The sequence below is a fragment of the Balaenoptera physalus genome (assembly GCF_965194825.1).
Source record: "Balaenoptera physalus genome assembly, chromosome: 13".
NCBI lineage: Eukaryota > Metazoa > Chordata > Mammalia > Artiodactyla > Balaenopteridae > Balaenoptera > Balaenoptera physalus.
This window is the reverse complement of record NC_138892.1, coordinates 101,526,310-101,547,877: the sequence shown is the minus strand read 5'-3', so window position 1 is coordinate 101,547,877 and position 21,568 is coordinate 101,526,310. Positions and strand designations below refer to the sequence as shown.

General features: G+C 38.5%; 1 long non-coding RNA gene across 4 annotated transcripts in view; it reads right to left on the bottom strand.

The window, feature by feature from the left end:
* Positions 1-6,497: 6,497 nt before the first annotated feature.
* Positions 6,498-21,568, bottom strand: part of LOC309640942 — a 36,606-nt gene continuing 21,535 nt past the window's right edge. Inside the window, exons 1-5 of one of the 4 annotated variants that reach the window (XR_014252445.1) lie at positions 17,839-18,032; positions 17,371-17,422; positions 11,416-16,584; positions 11,106-11,194; positions 6,498-10,532 (exon numbers count right to left, since the gene is read on the bottom strand). This is a non-coding gene — a long non-coding RNA (uncharacterized lncRNA). Of the gene's footprint in view, positions 10,533-11,105; positions 11,195-11,415; positions 16,585-17,370; positions 17,423-17,838; positions 18,033-21,568 lie in introns of those variants that run through there. The other 3 variants (XR_014252446.1, XR_014252447.1, XR_014252444.1) reach the window with 3 other exon arrangements.

The window sequence follows — 21,568 nt, the reverse complement described above, 5'->3', positions numbered from 1 at the left end:
CCAACACTAGCAGGTAGGTCTGGTTCAGTCTCCCCCAGGGTCACTGCTCCTTCCCCTGGGTCCCGATGCACACACTATTCCATGTGCTCCCTCCAAGAGTGGGGTCTCTGTTTCCCCCACTCCTGTCGAAGTCCTGCAATCAATTCCCACTAGGCTTCAAAGTCTGATTCTCTATGAATTCCTCCTCCCGTTGCCAGAACCCCAGGTTGGGAAGCCTGACGTGGGGCTCAGAACCTTCACTCCAGTGGGTGGACTTCTGTGGTATAAGTGTTCGCCAGTCTGTGAGTCACCCACCCAGCAGTTATGGGATTTGATTTTACTCTGATTGCGCCCCTCCTACCGTCTCACTGTGGCTACTCCTTTGTCCTTGGACGTGGGGTATCCTCCTTGGTGAAGTCCAGTGTCTTCCTGTCGATGACTGTCCAGCAGCCAGTTGTGATTCTGGTGCTCTCGCAAGAGGGAGTGAGAGTACGTCCTTCTACACCGCCATCTTGGTTAATTTTTAGCGTATAGTTTTATCTTCTTTTTTAATCTACCTCACCACTGTGTGTCTTTCAACTGATGAATTCAATCCATTTACATTTAGACTGATTGTTGACAAATGAAGACTTTGTACTGCCATTTTATCTTTTGTTTTCTGGTTGTTCTATATCTCCATTGTTTCTTTTTCCTTGTGTTTCCGTTTGTCATTTTAGTTTGGTGGTTTTCTATGATGTGTTTCTCCACTTCCTTTTTTTTTATGTTTTGTGCTTCTGCACTAGGTTTTTTTATAGTTATCATGTGGTTTGTTTAAATGTCTTATAGATAAAATAGCCCTTTTTCTGCTGATAGCATCTTATCTTCATTTGCCTATACAGGTTCTATCCTTTTATTCTTCTCCTTTTATGTTTTTTTCTTGTCACAAGTTAACCTTTTTTATGTTGTCAGTTTGTTACAAATTAAAGTAGTTATTTATTTTTAATGTTCTATTCTCTTTTACCTTTACATATGACTTAGCAATTCTGTTATAACTCCTATTTTTTTACCTGAGATATGAAAACATATGTCCACACAAAAACTTGTACACAAACAATCATAGCAACATGTTTTTATGATAGCCCAGAATGTCTACCAACTGGATGTACAAAATGTGGTATATACATACAATAGAATATGATTTGGCAATAATAATAATAGATGAAGTACTGAATGAAGCACAACATTGATAAACCTTGAAAATATGCTAAGGAAAGAAGTCAGTCACAAAAGATGACATATTGTGTGATTACATTTATAGGAAATGTCCAAAATCAGCACATCCACAGATACAGTAAATAGATTATTGGTTTTATAGGACTGGAGGTGGGGGGGGGTGTATGGAGAGGGGAGACAGAAGGACTGCTAATGGGTATGGTATTTCTTTTGGGAGCAACTGAAATGTTCTGAGATAATGTGTGGTATGCTTGGACAACTCTATGAGTATACTAAAAACCATTGAATCGTATATTTTAAGTGAGTGAATTTTATGTTATATTAATTACATTTCAATAAGACTTTTTAAAAAAAAACAAGAGGAAGGAAAGATGGGGATACAGAAAGGACCATCACTGTTTATTTTTTAAGCTTTCGATGGTTCTACTAATATCTGCAATTACCCCCCTGCCTGCAAATATGGGATTGCTTCTGATTAACTATTTCTGGGTGATGGATGTGGAGATTCAGATGCAGATTCATTGATTTTCACTTGACTTTTTCTTCCATAACTGCTCTTATTCCACAGATCAGTCAACCAATGCAAGAGTTCTGCCTGCAGCTAAATATAGTTCATTTGAAAAAGAATTGAAAGAGCATATTACATATACTTGTGGTCACACTCATGGTCCTTCATCAAAGTACCCAGTCTCTCTTTAATAAATTGGCTCTAGTTATATTGATAGGTTTACATCTGAAAACTGTTCAAAGAATTGAGATTTCCCATCACAGCTTCTGATGTCTATTCTATTTCCCCCCTGGTTTTATAAATAAAGAAACACCTCATTGGATACACATCTATCTCTGCCCTGAGAACCGTATGATCTTTTAACCATTCACCATAAATTCTTGCTGCTAAAATAATTTTTTTTATCAATCAGCATAATTCATTCAATTCCCTCAGACTATTCGGTGATGCACTTTTTTTTTTTTTTAAAGTATTTGTTTATTTATTTATTTATGGCTGTGTTGGGTATTCGTTTCTGTGTGAGGGATTTCTCCAGTTGTGGCAAGCGGGGGCCACCCCTCATCGCGGTGCGCGGGCCTCTCACTATTGTGGCCTCTCTTCTTGCGGAGCACAGGCTCCAGACGCGCAGGCTCAGCAATTGCGGCTCACGGGCCCAAGCCGCTCCGTGGCATGTGGGATCTTCCCAGACCAGGGCACGAACCCGTGTCCCCTGCATTGGCAGGCAGACCCCCAACCACTGCGCCACCAGGGAAGCCCTCGGTGATGCACTTTTTAAATTCCTTCCCCCAAGTGTGGCTTGGACTTAGTGACTTACTTCTAACGTGTTGCATATAGCAAAAGTGATGGAATGTCACTTCCAAGATTAATTACAAAAAGGCTCTGACTTTCATTTTGCTCATACTCTCTTGCTCTCATACTCACTTACTCTAATGGGAATGAGCTGCCATGTTTTAGAGAGCCCTATATGAAGATTCACACGGCACAGAACTGGGAGGGGCATCTGGCCATTAGCCCTAAAGGAACTAAAGCCCTCATTCCAATAATCCACAAGTACTGAATCCCACAAGCAGCCATGTGAGTGAGCCTGGAAGTGGTTCTTTATCCAGTCAATCCTGCAGATGAAGTGACAGCCATAGTTACACCTTCATTGCAGGTTTTTGAGATATCCTGAGCCAGAGGACCCCTCTGAGTAATACTTCTATGTCTGACCCATAGGAAATGTGAGATAATAATGTTTGCTGTTTTAAGTAGCTAAGTTTAGCAATGATTTGTTACAGTACAATAGATAACTAATACAATCTTTTCTTAATTGATGGATGCTTATAAACTAATTATTGTATTAAAATATATTTTCTCTAAAATGTTGTTTCCTGCTTTAAAAGAGCTATTGCTCTTTTAATCAGCTTTTGTATTTATGTTATAGTTAATTTTCCTGAGGCAAATTTTCAATTTCATTTAAATTCTACTTTGGAAAGTTAACAGTCACCATAGTGGGCTAGATACATATGTATACAAGTTTGGCATTCCAAACTTAAACATATATGTTTATTGCATTCTAGGTAATTTAATATGCAAAAGGCACAAGGTTTTTTTGTGTGTTTTTTTTTAACATTTTTATTGAAGTATAATTGCTTTACAGTGGTGTGTTAGTTTCTGCTTTAGTTTCTGCTGTGTTGAATTTTGTCAAAAGCTTTCTCTGCATCTACTGAGATGATCATAAGGTTTTTCTCCTTCAATTTGTTAATATGGTGTATCACATTGATTTGTTTGCGTATATTGAAGAATTCTTGCATTGCTGGGATAAACCACACTTGATCATGGTGTATGATCCTTTTATGTGCTGTTGGATTCTGTTTGCTGGTATTTTGTTGAGGATTTTTGCAACTATGTTCATCAGTGATATTGGTCTGGTGTTTTCTTTTTTTGTGACATCTTTGTCTGGTTCTGATATCAGGGTGATGGTGGTCTTGTAGAATGAGTTTGGGAGTGTTCCTCCCTCTGCTATATTTTGGAAGGGTTTGAGAAGGATAGGTGTTAGCTCTTCTCTAAATGTTTGATAGAATTCGCCTGTGAAGCCTCTGGTCCTGGGCTTTTGTTTGTTGGAAGATTTTTAATCACAGTTTCAATTTCAGTGTTTGTGATTGGTCTGTTCATATTTTCTATTTCTTCCTGGTTCAGTCTCGGAAGGTTTTACCTTTCTAAGAATTTGTCCATTTTTTCCAGGTTGTCCATTTTATTGGCATATAGTTGCTTGTAGTAATCTCTCATGATCCTTTGTATTTCTGCAGTGTCAGTTGTTACTTCTCCTTTTTCATTTCTAATTCTATTGATTTGAGTCTTCTCCCTTTTTTTCTTGTTGAGTCTGGCTAATGATTTATCAATTTTGCTTATCTTCTCAAAGAACCAGCTTTTAGTTTTATTGATCTTTGCTAACGTTTCCTTCATTTCTTTTTCATTTATTTCTGCTCTGATCTTTATGATTTCTTTCCTTCTGCTAACTTTGGGATTTTTTTGTTCTTCTTTCTCTAATTGCTTTAGGTGTAAGGCTAGGTTGTTTATTTGAGATGTTTCTTGTTTCTTAAGGTAGGATTGTATTGCTATAAACTTTCCTCTTAGAACTGCTTTTGCTGCATCCCATTGGTTTTGGGTTGTCGTGTTTTCATTGTCATTTGTTTCTAGGTATTTTTTGATTTCCTCTTTGCTTTCTTCAGTGACCTCTTGGTTATTAAGTAGTGTGTTGTTTAGCCTCCATGTGTTTGTATTTCTTACAGATTTTTTCCTGTAATTGATATCTAGTCTCATAGCATTGTGGTCGGAAAAGATACTTGATACGATTTCAATTTTCTTAAATTTACCAAGGCTTGATTTGTGACCCAAAATATGATCTATCCTGGAGAATGTTCCATGAGCACTTGAGAAGAAAATGTATTCTGTTGTTGCAAAAAGCACAAGTTTTAATCATTATAACTCTTGCTCTTAAAACTGTTATTTTTCTTTCCTTCATCATACTTCCTTTATAACTGCACTGTCCAATATAGTAGTCACCAACCACCTATAGCTATAAGTCCTTGGAATATGGCTAGTCCATACTTATATGCTATATGCTATACGCTATACGCTATATGCTTATATGCTATAAGTATAAAGTACACTTCAGAATTCAAAGAGTTAAAAATTATTGGTTTGAGTGTGAACTGATGTCATCTTTTGAAGTATAAATTGGCAGTACCTATCAAAATTTAACTATGAATACCCTTGCCCAGAAATTCTGCTTCCAAATCTACCGTCAAGAGATACACAAATAAGTAAGCATATATTCATAAGAATACTTACTGCAACATTTATTAAGCAAGATTGTAATGAAAAAATGGAGATTCATGAAGTATTCATCAATAGGTGTCATTGGGGGACAATATAAAATCTCTGAAATTAGGTGTTAAGCTTTCATTCTCTAATATAGTTTGTGAAAAGCTTAAGAAACATAACCAATAGTTTTTTGAACACAGTTGATAAAAATAGAAGAATCAACTCTTCTTGGGTATGCTTGTACCTTTCCTTTTACAAAAAACCCTCTTTGTGCAAACATGCCTATTTTGAGTAAACCCCATTATAGAATGTACAACCATGAATTGTGAAGACCAGAATCTGAAGAGAAGAGGATGTATAAAATTAAGTTATCCCAAGCAAATTAGACTCTATTTTCTGTCCTATTTACTTGGAATAACTTAATCTTATACATATAAATTCTGACGTTTTCATTTTTTCTCTAACTGAGCTTTGTTGATTTCTGCAGCCAGCCTATTGTAGAAATAAGTCTATTAAGTTCGTTACTTAATACTAAGCTTAATTGACTATAGGGGCTTCCCTGGTGGCGCAGTGGTTGAGAGTCTGCCTGCTAATGCAGGGGACACGGGTTCGCGCCCTGGTCTGGGAAAATCCCACATGCCGTGGAGCAACTAGGCCCATGAGCCACAACTACTGAGCCTGTGCGTCTGGAGCCTGTGCTCCGCAGCAAGAGAGGCCGCGATAGTGAGGGGCCCACGCACCACGATGAAGAGTGGCCCCCGCTTGCCGCAACTAGAGAAAGCCCTCGCACAGAAACGAAGACCCAACATAGTAATCAATCAATCAATCAATCAATCTTTTAAAAAAAAATTGCCTATAAATTTTTTCTGTTTCCTGAGAAAATGAAAAAAGATATATATAGTTAGGGTTTTCATTTCTGCTTATTAGTTTATTGAAGAACTTCACCAAACATTTGTGAGTTTAACAGTCTGGGTGTTTGAAATTTACAATCATCTTAAAGAAATAAAGATTCCAGAGACAAATTTAAAGTACACGAAGGAAAAAGAAAAGGGTTTGAGATGAGAGTACAAAGAAACATTGGCTTAGTGATACAAATTCCCAGAATTAGGCAGTGATCAGTAATAGGGAAATTGGGATATAAAATTATCCTGCCAAAGTACAGGGATTGTCTCTTTGTTTTTCATTTGGAAACTTCTGTATAATGTCATTGTGGCAGATAAATATTTCTGGTTCCATTTTAAGATGATAAACTAAGTACACACTAAAGAATCTTCCCTTCTACATCAAGACCTTCAGAATGAAAAGGAAAGTATTTAAAGGAAATCTATAACCATGCTTAAATTCAGTAGGTGGAAACTCAATAGACCCAGATCTGTATACAATTCTTGGACAGAGACAACATATAGAATGATACTGAATAAAAAAATCAACCCCCTAAATGTATATTTAAAACCATATATAGGAACTACCCTGGTTGTGCAGTGGTTAAGAATCTGCCTGCCAATGCAGGGGACATGGGTTTTATCCCTGGTCTAGGAAGATCCCACATGCCGTGGAGCAACTAAGCCCATGCACCACAACTACTGAGCCTGCCCTCTAGAGCCCGTGAGCCACAACTACTGAGCCTGCATGCTGCAACTGCTGAAGCCCGTGTGCCTAGAACCCATGCTCCGCAACAAGAGAAGCCACCGCAATGAGAAGCCTGCACTCTGCAATGAAGAATAGACCCTGCTCACTGCAACCAGAGAAAACCCACACGCAGCAACAAAAATGCAACACAGCCAAAAAAAAAAAAAAGCCACATATATAATACTACTGAAACACAAAAATGGTAGTTCTAAAAGTGCTTCAGGGATTCCCTGGTGGCGCAGTGGTTAAGAATCCGCCTGCCAATGCAGGGGACACGGATTCAAGCCCTGGTCCTGGAAGATCCCACGTGCCGCAGAGCAACTAAGCCCGTGCGCCACAACTACTGAGCCTGCGCTCTAGAGCCCACGAACCACAACTACTGAGACTGTGTGTCACAACTACTGCAGCCCGCGTGCCTACAGCCCGTGCTCCGCAATAAGAGAAGCCACCGTGATGAGAAGCCTGCGCACTGCAACGAAGAGTAACCCCTGCTTGCCACAACTAGGAAAAAGCCCACATGCAGCAACAAAGACCCAACGCAGCCAAAAATAAATAAATTAATTAAATTTAACATTTTTATAAATAAATAAATAAATAAACATGCTTCAAATTTAGTGCAGAAAGAAATCCTAGGGTAATTGGCAGGGTAATTCCATTCCTACACTAAAGTCAGATTCACAACCAGAAAATCTAGGGAGTCAGAAAAAAGATTTCATCTTGAAAAATTCTTGTAGAGTCAAGAAGCACCAAACATCTGAAGAAAATAAACACTTTGAGAAAGAGATGATAAACACAACAAGGAAATATTTTAAGAAAACAGACAAGATACAGAAAATAAGCATAAGTAACATATTCAAAGAGACATTAGGGAATATTAAATTAATTAAAAACCCCATAGGTCATAAAAATGAAATTTTTCCTAGTCAGAACAGGAAAAAAACTCAAAATAATAACTGAAGTGCAGAATGGACACCTTGGAAGAAAAAATTCTTGACCTGGGAGACATAAATAAGTAATTCTCCCAAAATACATTACATGGAGAGATTAAGAAAAAAAGATTGAGCATATAGAAATAAAGGTGAGAGATATGAAGAAATTTCAACATTCATCTAATAGGAGTCATAGAAATATTAAATGAGAAAATAAAGGACAAGCAATAACAGTTATAATGAGAACAAAAGATGGGAAATTTCCAGAATTTAGCTAAAACATGAATTCTTATTTAGCCTTCAGAGCAAGAAAACAGATTATACTCAAAGGAAATAGAATCATGTTGATATCAGATTTCTCATCACCAACATTAGCAAGAAGAAAATTTAGGAAAAAATATTGTTTTAACCTTGAGTATACAGATTTCTTAGACATGACATCAAAAGCACAATTAATAATACTACAAATTGATAAGTTGGACCTTATAGAAATAAAACTTTTAGTTATTCAAAAGACATTGTTAAAAGATAGAAAAGATAAGCCACAGGTTGGAAGAAAATAATTGCACATCATATACCCAATAATAAACTTGTATCCAGAACATAAAGAACTCTCATAGCTCGATTTTAAAAAAGCAATTAAAAAGGGGCAAAAAGATTTTAACAGAAACTTCCCCAAAGAAGATTTACAAATGGAAAATAAGCACCTGAAAACATGTTCAACATTATTAGTCAGAGAAATGCAAACCACAGCTAGGTACCAATATACGCTGACGAGAGCAGCTAAAATAAAAAGACTTGACAATGCTGGGAAGGATGAAGAAAAACTAGAAATCTCATACATTGTTTAAACGCAAAATAGTACCACCATTTGGAAAACAATTTGGAAAACATTGTTTATAAACAATGTTTATAAACTTAAACATAAAAATTCCCCATGACCTAGAGATCCCACTCCTAGATATTTACTTGAATGAAATTAAAACCTATGTTTGCACAAAAAGCTGTACATGGTTGTTTATAGTGGCTTTATATGTAACTACCCCAAACTGGAAGTAACCCAAGTATCCCTCAACCGGCTAATGGACAAAAAAGTCGTGGTACATCCATGCGATGAAATACTATGTAGCAATAAAAAGGAACAACTACTTACATATGCTAAGATATGGATGAATCTCAAATGTATTATGCCAAGAGAAAGAGTGAGACTTAATTAGTTACCTACGGTATGAATCCACTGACATTTTCTGAAAAGACAAAACTATAGAGACAAGTGAGAGAACACAGCAGAGGAGGAGTTGATTGCAAAGGGGCACAGGGAAATTTTTGCTGTGATGAAAGAGCTCTATATATTGATTTTGGTGATGGTTACACAACTGTATGCCCTTATCAACACTTGTAGAACTATACACTAAAAAGGAAATTTTACTGTATTATAACTTAATACAAAATTTTTAAAAAGGAAAAGTAATAAAATTTTCAGAAGAAAACTTTATTACTTTATTACAATTTCTTCATGATATTGGAGTAAGTTGTTCTCCTAACTAAGACACAAAAACCACTAACTTGAAAAGAAATAAACACAAATCTCAACAATATTAAAATTAAGAATTTCTGTTTGTTAAAAGACGCTATTAAGAGAGTGGAAAGACATCCCTCAGAGTGGGAAAAGATATTTGCAATTCACGTGTCTATGGAGGACTCACATCTGGGATACATAAAGGACTCCTGCAATTCAATAAGAAAAAGATAAAAAACTTAGAAAAAAAAAAGGGCAAAGGACTTGAACAAGCACTTCACAAAGGACAATTTTCAAATGACCAATGAACATTTGAAAATTGCTCAACTTCATTTGTCATCAAGGAAATGAAAATTAACTCCATAATACAACAACATACCTACCAGAATAGCTAAAACAAAAAACACCTGACAATGGCAACCGTTGGTGAGGATGTGGAGCAAAGAGGTCTTTCATGCTTGGTGGAGTGTAATTAATATACCAAAAGACATGTACAAAGTACTTATGATGGCACCGTTCATAATAGTCCCAAACTGAAAGTCACCAACAGTAAATGGATAAATTTAATTTGGGTGGTATATTCACCCAATGGAACACTATACAGCAAAGAGAATGGAAGAACCACACTACGTTAAACAATATTATGGATGTACATCACAAACAATATATAAGACAAAAAATCCAAACACAAAAGATTATACACTTTATGATTTATTTATATACATTTCCAAAACAAGCAAACTATATTGTTAGATGTCCAGATATTGTTTACATGATAAAAGAATGGTAACTGAATGCATGTACAAATGGGGCTTTTGGGATGTTGGTAATATTCTTTTCTTGATCTGAATGACAATTAGTTGAGTGTGTTCATCCTATGAAATTTATGGAACTGAACAATGTGACTGTGTATTGTGTATACTTTTTTGTATGCATTTACACTTCAAAACAAAGTTCAGTGTCTTAAAAAAAAATCTGCTCATGAAACTAGAGAAATAATTTTAAGTAGCCTAAACATTTAGGAGGGGAGGCTGGGACTATTTCAGTCTGAAAGCATCCTTTCTCCTCTCCAATTTTAATTTCAGTGCATTCTCCTCTCCTAGGTTGAGCAGCAGCTAAAGTCACCAGTCCAGCAGGTCCTTGGCAGAACAAGTAAGGCTTCAGGCCCTGCAGGAATCTTCATAGAGAAAGTAGATGCAAGTCTGTCACTTCTCTGTGTCAAATGAGAGTTTATTTTCAGAGAGTTCCAAGGCAAAGATTAAGTATAATGTATTCTAGAGGCTTGGCTTTCCAGTAACTGTGACCCCAGGGGTAAAGGGAGAGCCCTTCTCTTCATATGGCTTGTCCCTCAGGCTTCCAAAGATCTGAAGAAGAGTGTTGCTGGTAGGCTTTTCCAGAAGCAGATATTGAGACAGAGTTGAGGTGCAAAATATTTATTAGGAATTAATACCTTTGAAAGGAAGCAGAGGGTCAGGGGTGTGGGAGAACAGGATGGAATAAAGGAAGAAGTTGAACTGTGATGCAGGCACCCAAAAGTCTCAGGCATCTTGGTAGGTAAGGCTTGAACAATTGTTGACCATCAGAGTATCGTAATAATAAATTGTTCCGACAATGTCTTTGTAATTCATAGGAAGGAAAGTGAATTACAGAAACCACAGAGGTCACAATAAATTTATTGGGGAAAAAAAGTACTTCACACCATCAGATCTGTAATTAAAAGCAAGAACTGCCTCATTCATTTTTCTATACTCAAAACCGTATTGATGCTCAAAATATCTGTAAGTCAATGAAAATTTCAAATTAACAATAGAATGTGATGGAAATAAGAAATTTCAGCTGGTCTCCCAGTAGGAGACAATTATGTACTGATCCATCCATCTTGACTGATTAATCAGTAACAGATTTTGAAATGGGTGATGGGCTTTGGAAAAGTTGGCTTCAGGAAGGGCCTAAAATGACATGGGTCAGTTCAGTTAACTCATCTCAGATAGATACATCTCAGAGAGAAGTGATGAAGACTTACCTTTAAGCACTTATATCCAGATTTCCATGGGAGTACTATGACAGTTGGAACTGTACTGTTGGCTGGAGCGGGTTGACGGACACAGGTTCCTATACAGATTATAAAAAGAAGTAAATGACACTGATAGTTTGTGATGAGAGCAAATGGGATAGATAGCTTTGCAGAAGGGTTGATAATAAACTGTAGGAAGAGGTTGGAGAGTGAAATGGGGTGAGGAGGAGAGACTGATAGGGAAAAATTAGAAGAAGGGGTTAGTAAATGAAAAAATAACAAATATTATTAAATGGGTGTATTGCTTTTGGACACTCACCTAAACTTTCTTTGGCACTCTACTCTCATCAAGACCACTGAGTATCCTCACAGCAAACACCTATTAAGAGAACAGCAGAGACTATATAAATGGGATAAAATACAGTTCATTCTTTCCTCCTGATGCCACTTTGCTTTTGTCTTCCTAGATTCCAAGATGGCTGACAATGGTGTATTTGATGCTATGACACCTACCATACTGGAGATGAACAAAGATCCCCCAAACTTCTACATAGGGCCACCACTGTGGTGTGTTACCTTTGTTTATATGTCAGTTGTGTGTGTGTAGTGCAAATAACCTGGCTTGATCTGGTCAAAGACTTCCAGTGCCACGGGAATATCTCTAAAACCTGTGTAGCAGAGTGTTATGAGAATCATTTCACTAGACCTGTCCTAGGAGTTTGGTATTCGGTTGGCTTTGCCTTTTCCTCCATCTCTTTTGGGATGGAGTTTTTTGTTTCGCAGACTGTGCATAAGGAAACCAAGGTGCTTAAGAAGCAGTCTTTAAAAGAGAGCTCCAGCAGCACTGACGACAAAGCAGACCACGTTAATATAAAAGAAGACGAAATTTTTTACTTATCTAGGGAAAAGCCCCTGCTAGCAATGTACCTTTGTCTACTTTTTTGTACGGTTTTCTGTACAGGTGATATTCTTGGTCATTCTTATTCACTATCACCTACCACTGATTAAAAATTCCATTTGGTGCAGTACCCACATGTGTCATGGACCTTATACATGCATGGTGATGGGGACACAGGAAAAGATAATGTCCATCGTACTTCTGGCTACAGTCTCAGTGGTTATGACTTTCTGTATTATGCTCTTCCTATACACCATTAATGCATATGTAACTCTGTCTAAGAAATACAGAGTCTCTATCAAATCCTGACCCTAGCCCTGATGATCATCACTGCTTATGAAATATGGAATGCATGCCAAAGAGGCCTAGAGTGGTCTTAAATTGAAGCAATACATTTTTTATCCTTATTTCATGTTCCCAGAATATGGGAACATAGATAATTTACACCTTAGAAAGATAAAACTTGGAATATGATAAGCCTGTTTTCTTCTCATATGGGTAAACACTTTATTTCCTAAAGAAAAAATTGAAATAGCTTTCAAAATATTTCTAAGGAATCTGAGGGCATTTCACCCTACCAGTTTTGTCATCCCAGCATAATGAAATTTTAAGGTCTATTCTTTTCCATTTAATTGATTGGTAATTTAAGATTAACATTGAGAGAATTTACATAATGAGAATTATAGAGGGAGGGGTACAGTGGAAAATTACAGATAATCAAACATTATAGCTTCTTTAGTGTATTAGTATAGTAGTTGCTACCACTTACATCGTTCTTAAAATAATACCTTCTAAAGTTTCCTTAATACTTACTTAAGTGAACCTCAGTGCAGATGTTTCAAAGAAGGTTAATTCCAAATACTTTGTATAAGTAGAGAAGATAAATGAATTAGAAAAATTGGAAATAGTATGTTCTTAGAGCTTCAGAGGAAATGATTGAGTTTCAGATATGCATTGAGAATAGGGAAATAAAAAAACAAAAGTAGCATATATGTTTCTGTACTTGAACTATATCTATTTCCCTTGGCACTTTTTAAAATTATTATCATCTTAGTTTCAGCAAGTTAAACTAATATTTGTAGAAGTGATTACAATTTGAGAAGCAAATTCTTTATAGAATGATTGAAGATTCTACATTGGTGAAAGACTTGAAATACAGTCACAGCTGCTATTAGTGGGGTATGAATACATTTGAGGGCCAGGGAAATATATCAATATTCAAAGAGCAACAGAAGTGGTTCCTTATGAACAAAGGTGGCTCATCACAAAATAAACAGCAACTTAGAACATGAGATTAGAAGATATTGTATGGATATATGTACTTATAGAGTCAGGCATTGACAAGTAGCACTTGAATGGCAGCCTGAGAATCCCTTTTAACATATGGGGTTGCTTTGAACTGTATCCAGAGTCAACAAAGTGAATTGGCGGATTAACTTCTGGTGATTGGTGTGCCCCTCCTCTTAAACTCCTCCTCTCATGCTAGCTATGGATTATGCTTTAAATGATCCCAGATGTTGTAACCGAGCAGGACCCTATGAGGCCTTTCCAGAATAGATCCCCCGCCCATGTCCTCTGCCTGTCTTTTCTTTGTAGCAAAACTTTAGTCAAGGAATAAATTTAATCAGAGAAGTGAGAAAATGCAAGAAGAAAGGAAATCAGTCAAACAAGCCGAAAATAGTAATACTTTAGCCATTCAACGAAGTCAAGGACCTTTAATTCTACCTTAAGTACTATAGATAACATTCTGAGCCATGTCCTTTGAGCTGTTTTGCAGATACCGAAACCCCTACCGGGTGGAAGAAGTTAACTGTATTCTGCCCACAAGCACATAGACCCCAGACCAGTTGGAACCAGAAGGTTGATGACACTGATTCCCAATTACCTCACCATCAACCAATCAGAAGACTGTCCATGAGTTGATCAGGCCCTGCTCCTTGAACCATTACTATAAAACTCCTCATTACCCCCTCCAGGGTGGGACACCCTGAGGTGCATTAGCCCACTGTGGCCCCCTTTGCCTGGCAAGGCAATAAAGCTATTCCTTTCTACTTCACCCAAAACTCTTTCCCAAAATTCAATTCGGTGTCAGTGCACAGAAGCCAGATTTCGGCATCAATGTCTATAATTTGTGACATAACAATACAAGACACAAACTAAATGATCTTCATTGCCTGTTTTGGAAATACCTAAATCATATCTTCTCCATAGAAATTAAATAACTATCATGTTATGAACTTGCCATGTGTAGGTAAATTCTCCTCAGGTCTAATATCTGTCCAATTTTCTCCATCATCACTCTCACTCCTATTACATGATCATATCTCACTCAGGTGTTGCCTAATATTATATTATATTATTATATCTCACAATATTAGTTGCCTAATATCAGCTCCCTCCCATTCTCCACACTGTGGCCACAGGCTTTCTGTGGCAAACTTTGTTTTTCCACTTCCATACTTTGATTCCTCATTTTTCTAAGAAAAAGCTTAAACTCTTTTAACACTATTTACAAAATCCTACTTTCCTAAGTCCCTGTTTAGCCATCTAATCTAATTTTATTGAAGTATAGTTGATTTACAGTGTTGTGTTAGTTTCTGCTGTACAGCAAAGTGATTCAGTTATACATATACATATTCTTTTGTGTGTGTGTTTTTAATAGGCTTTTTTAAAAGATAACTTTAGACTTATAAAAAAAATTGTGAAAATAGTAGAGTTCTCATATACCCTTGACCCAGCTTCTCCTAATGTTAATATCTTACATAACCATAAAATATTCATCAAAAGTAAGAAATTATGGTATATAACATGGTACTTAATAGTGTTAGTACAATACTATTAAATGAATACAGCACTTATTCCAATTTCACCAGATTTTCCATCGTTTTTCTGCTTCAGGATCCAATCTGAGATTGCACATTGGATGCAGTTTTGTCCTATCTCCTTAGTTTCTTCCAACCTATAACAGTTCCTCAGTTCTTCCTTGTCTTTATCACTTGACACTTTTGAAGTGTGCTTGTCAGTTATTTTGTAGACTGTGCCTCAGTGTGGGCTTCTCTGATGATTTCTCATTATGAGATCAGGACGATGTTCTGTTGGGAAGGATGCCAAAGCTGATGTGCACTTCTCAGTGCACCATATCAAGGAGTACTTGATGTAGGTATATATTACTTGGTGATATTAACCTTGACTGCTCTGCTAAGATCTTGATAGGCTTTTTATCATAATTTTTATAGGTGAGGAAAGAGTCTTAATGAGAAAAACAAGTTAGATTACATAGCCTAAATTCAGGATCTGAGTCCAAACTTTACAGACTTTCCAAAATTCACCATATTTTTTCTCTTTAGTGGAACTATAGTGAAACTCCATCTTTTTTTCTTTTTTTCATTGTACTTCTCTGCTAAGATCCCTAGGTGAGGAGAACAAACTAAAACTGTTGCCCATTATGTATTTCTATGTTCTTTCAGAGCTCTAGAAAAAAATGTGAATATAATTCAAATAAAAATGTTAGAAAATTAAAATTGTGGTCTCCCCATGAGAAAGGGTATTTAAAAACATCAGTCGTCCTACCCTTTCTCCTGAGCCAGATACATGTTTTCTGAAGATCCTGGATAAATGTAATTTTGCATATAGGGCAGCAAAAAAAAAAAAAAATTCTGTGAATGTAGATACTAATATTTTTATCCTGGAGAGATCTGAATATAGTCAGGCTGATAAACAAAATTAAACAGTTTTGAAGGAAATTTTCTCCAGAAAGTCATTAATAATAACCTTGAGAAAATGACTATGTTAGGCTCAAAAGCTGGAAAAATGAGAATAGATTCCACCCCCCCATTTCTATCTCACCCCCATTTCTCTCCCCATCAGTTCTATGCCAGAGATAATCACTGTACACGTCCTTAGAAATGTATCACACATAATAGACTTCATATTCTGTTAAAATAAGTCTAGTCAGTGACATTAAAATGTTATCCAAAAAGTTAACTAAACATTTTCTATAGGAAATATAAAATTGTTTTCAATTTATATCTGTTTTTTATATTTATCCATAGCCAGAAAATAGTTCTTGCATTAGAATAAATTAATGAGTCTATTACGGGTATACCATCACACACTATGCTCCCAGGTTTTTCTCTCATTTGTACAGAACTACCCATGAATCATTGTTATTCCATTCTTTATGGAAAAAAAAAACTGAATAATCTCTCTTTAGAGTGTCCTGATGGAGAGTACTTGAAACTACAGAAGATATCAGAGAGAGTGTGGACAGTTCATTCTTTTTTTTTTTTAATAAATTTATTTATTTACTTATTTTTGGCTGCATTGGGTCTTCGTTGCTGTGTGCGGTCTTTCTCTAGTCGTGGCGAATGGGGGCTACTCTTCATTGCGGTGCGCAGGCTTCTCGTTGCAGTGGCTTCTCTTTTTGTGGAGCACAGGCTCTAGGAGCGTGGGCTTCAGTAGTTGTGGCATGTGGGCTCAGTATTTGTGGCTCACGGGCTCTAGAGCGCAGGCTCAGTAGTTTTGGCTCACGGGCTTAGTTGCTCTGCAGCATGTGGGATCTCCCTGGACCAGGGCTCGAACCCGTGTCCCCTGCATTGACAGGTGATTCTTAACCACTGAGCCACCAGGGAAGCCCGACAGTTCATTCTTTAAGCCACAAATATTTTTCAAGTTAATATACCAGAGTGATCATGACCACTGAGGCCAGACTACCTGGGTTCAAATCCTGACTTTTCAATATACTTGTTGTGTGGCCTTAATTAAATTATTTAATCTTTCTATGCTATGGTTTCCTCATTGGTAAAATAGAGATAACAATGGTATCTATCTCATCTGTAAGATGGGTATAACAACAGTAACAATCTCAAGTGTTGTAATGAAAATTAAATGAGGAAATAATTGTAAAGCACAAATACAGTTTGTGTAGAACAGTTACACACAGAGCTTGCCTACGACACTTGATTATTCCTATTGTCCTTTCATAATTATTAAAAGGGCCTTCCTTTCAGCCTAAAAAGAGTCCCAGTTTGGAATATAAATTACATAGTCATCCTAGTTACAAAGCACATAGTAAATGCTATAAAACCATTAGTTATTATCATAACTTTGTTCTAAGCATTTGGAATACAGCAATAAGCAACAGCAACAAACTGTAACCTCTGTCCTTGTGGAATTTGTATCCTAGCTAGGAGAGATAACCAATAATCAAAATCAATTAGTAAAATATATATTATATTAGATGGTGATAAATATTATATAGAGTACAGATTGAGGAGCTTCAAGATGGCGGAAGAGTAAGACGTGGAGATCACCTTCCTCCCCACAAATACATCAGAAATACATCTACACGTGGAACAGCTCCTACAGAACACTTACTGAACACTGGCAGACCTCAGACTTCCCAAAAGGCAAGAAACTCCCCACGTACCTGGGTAGGGCAAAAGAAAAAAGAAACAACAGAGACAAAAGAATAGGGACGGGACCTGCACCCGTGGGAGGGAGCCGTGAAGGAGGAAAGGTTTCCACACACTAGGAAGCCCCTTCGCGGGCGGAGACTGCGGGTGGCGGAAGGGGGAAGCTTCAGAGCCACGGAGGAGAGCGCAGCCACAGGGGTGCGGAGGGCAAAGCGGAGAGATTCCCGCACAGAGGCTCGGCGCCGAGCAGCACTCACCAGCCCGAGAGGCTTGTCTGCTCCCCCGCCGGGGCGGGCGGGGCTGGGAGCTGAGGCTCCGGCTTCGGTCTGATCCCAGGGAGAGGACTGGGGTTGGCTGCGTGAACACAGCCTGAAGGGGCTAGTGTGCCACGGCTAGCCGGGAGGGAGTCCGGGAAAAAGTCTGGACCTACCAGAGAGGCAAGAGACCATTGTTTCTTGGTGCGCGAGGAGAGGGAATGCAGAGCACCGCCTAAACGAGCTCCAGAGACAGGCGCGAGCCGCGGCTAACAGCGCGGACCCCAGAGACGGGCAGGAGACGCTAAGGCTGCTGCTGCCGCCACCAAGAAGCCTGTGTGCGAGCGCAGGTCACTCTCCACACCGCCCCTCCCGGAGCCTGTGCAGCCTGCCACTGCCAGGGTCCCGTGATGCACGGACAACTTCCCCGGGAGAACACACGGCGCGCCTCAGGCTGGTGCTACGTCACGACGCCTCTGCCGCCGCAGGCTCGCCCCGCCTCCTCCGTACCGCTCCCTCCCCCGGCCTGAGTGAGCCAGAGCCCCCGAAGCAGCTGCTCCTTTAACCCTCTCCTGTCTGGGCGGGGGACAGACGCCCTCAGGTGACCTACACGCAGAGGTAGGGCCAAATCCAAAGCTGAACCCCGGGAGCTGTGCGAACAAAGAAGAGAAATGGAAATCTCTCCCAGCAGCCTCAGGAGCAGTGGATTAAACCTCCACAATCAACTTGATGTACCTGCATCTGTGGAATACCTGAATAGACAATGAATCATCCCAAATTGAGGCGGTGGACTTTGGGAGCAACGATATATTTTTTCTTTCCTTTTTCCCTTTTTGTGAGTGTGTATGTATATGCTTCTGTGTGTGATTTTGTCTGTATAGCTTTGCTTTTACCATTTGTCCTAGGGTTCTGTCTGTCCGTTGTTGTTGTGTGTTTTTTTTTTAGTATAGTTTTTAGCACTTGTTATCATTGGTGGATTCGTTGTTTTGTTTGGTTGCTCTCTTCTTTCTTCCTTTCTTTTTTTTATTACTTTTTAAATTTTTTTAATTTTTAATAATTTTTTAAATAACTATTTTACTTTATTTATTTATTTTTCTTTCTTTCTTTCTTTCTCCCTTTTATTCTGAGCCATGTGGATGACAGGGTCTTGACAGATAGATATTGATTAGAATAATCTTGTTTCAGAAATTTTTAAGGAGGAAAAAAATCCCTTCATAAAGACCTGTCAAGCTGAAGGATAGATCACAAATAAAATTTGTACATCTGGGAGAAATTGCAGCCTGTTGTTTTGGGTAATGTTTACCTTTGAGATTATATTTCTTAAATGATTTTGGATTTTCTAGATGTTTTGTGCAAACTGGAAGTTGGGTAATAAAATGGTAAAACAAACAAACAAAAACAACAACACAGTGGATTGGAAATTTTTTCCACATAAAACATTGAATTGTTGGGTGGAAGTTTGTTGGAACAAAAGATTGAAGCATTCAGGTTTTAGTTAAAGAACAAAAGTAGATATTTTGGTTTTGTATTAGAATTCTAAATAAGGGTTCTAGCTACCAGTATAATGATTCTTAACTATTTCTCAGCAATTTATCTTGCTTTGCTGAAACAAGCTTTTATTTCTCCCCTATCCTCTGTGCATCGTTTCTTTTTACACAATCTGTACCCATGAATGCATTGAAGACCATTTCAACTATTTCCAAGGGAGTTATTGGGTGTGCCAGAAATTTAAATTCATTACTAAGGTTGTAATTTTACTACTCAATGAAATATAAAAACTGAAAATAAGTAAAGTACCTTCTCGAGAGAATCAAGATGGCGGAGGAGCAGGTGGATGTGGAGTTCATCTCTCTCCATGGATGCATCAGGAATACATCTGTAGATGGAACAATTCTCACAGAACACCAGCTGAAAACTAGCAGAAGACCCTGGACACTGGAAAGGACTATAAAGATCCCTACATAACTGGGTAGGATGGAAAAAAGAAGAGAAAAAGAGAAGGAGAGGAAGTGGGATGGGACCGGCACCCCTGGGTGGGGGAGCTGAAGCAGAGGAGAGATACCCGAATTCAGGGAAACCCCTCTCTGATGCGGAAATCAACTGGGACAGAAGAGAAGCATTTGAGGCTGTTGGAAGAGGGTGAAGCATCCAATCTGTGGCAGACGGGACAGAGTGAGAAATACACAGATGGTCCATACCGTGGTCCTACGTGCCCCAGATTGGGACGTGTGTTCGCTGGTGTGCAAGGGGGCTGGGAGCTGGTGTGTGGGCACTGGAGAACAGGCCCAGAGCAAGAACTTCTGTTGACTGTGGGGAGATGGACTGAGGGGACAGGAGGGAGGAAATCCACAGCAGGGATGCCTATGGAGGAAGCCTGGACTGCCATGGAAGCAGGGTGCTATTGCTGAGTCACACACAGGGGGAGGAGCCACTATTGTAAGCTCTCTCTCCCCACATGCCAGCACCTGCTGATGACAGTAAAAGAAGCCCACTCAGGGCTGGCTCTTGTGCGCTGGCTGATGGGTGCCAGAAAAAGCCCAGCCAGGGCTGACCCTCATGTGCTTTACTCCAGGCGCCAGAAAAGGCCCTCACTAGGGCCATATCTCTTACACCCATGGCCTCCGGCTTCCCTGCACATTTGGCACTGCCGGGGGTCCCGCGATTCAAGCAGTCATACCACCTCTGTGCCTGGTCCTCACAGGGGCAGACCCAAGAGCTCCAAGGCAGCCTCAGGACCAGACTCCTGTGGGTGAACCACACACAGAAGTGGGGATAAAACCAAAGCTGAACCCCAGGGACAGGGTGACTAAGGAAGACGATTGAAAATCTTTCCATCAGCTGTACAAGCTGCTGATTAAATCCCTGAGATCAACTAGGTAGACCATGTGTCTATGGAATATCTGAGTAGACAGTGAGCCTTCCCACAAATGAAAATGGTCTAGCTCTGGCAACTATGGACTATGGGGGCAAACAAACACAGAAATTAGGCCAGATCAGAGTCTGAGTGGCCCGCACAGGGCCCACAGCAGGTCCAGAGACCAACCCAGAGGCAGAGGAGAGCCTCTTGGGGAGGTGGAGGTGAGCTGTGGCTCACAGTGTATGCAAGGACACTTAAAGAGGAGACTCCAGGGAAACATAATTTTTACTATTAATTTTATTATGTTTTGATTCTTTCTGTTATTGGTTCTGGCTTGCTTTTTTTGGTTTCTTTTTCTTCCCTTCTTTCTTTCTTTTTTTTTTTTGTTTGTTGTTTTATTTTATTTTATTTTAGTCTTTTGGGATTGCCATTTTTATGACTTTTTTTTAATATATATTTCTTTTTAACTTTGCTTTTCTGTTGTTCTGTGTTCTTTCCCCTTATTTTTTGTTCTTCTTTTTCTTTAATATATTTCTCTTTTTATATATATATTTCCATATTTCTACTTTGCTTTCCTGTTGTTCTGTTTTTTCCCTTTTTATTTTTATTATTATTTTTAAATCACTTTTATCAGTTTATTCTGTTTCCTTGCTGTATTCTTCAGTTGGCACACTGCTTTGGTTTTGCTTTTAGGTTATGTGTTTCTGTTAGTTTTAATCCTAATTGATTTTGTTTTTGAGTTCTTCTATTTGTCTGGTTGTTCTCTTGCTTTTTGTTTTATTTTGCTCTGTTTTTGTTTCTTTTATGTATGTGTGTGTTTCCTTGCTAATGTTTTTCTTTGTTTGATTGTACTTTTTACCATTTGTTGGGGTTTTGTTAGTCTTTTTTTTTTTTTAATCCCCTTTATTGCTGGGATGAGTGACTTGTGGGGTCTTGGTCCCTCGACCAGAAGTCGGGCCTGAGGCTCTGGGGTGAGAGCACTGAGTCCAGAAGCCTGGACCACTAGAGAATTCCTGGCCTCAGGGAAGCTTAATCGCTGAGAGCTCTCA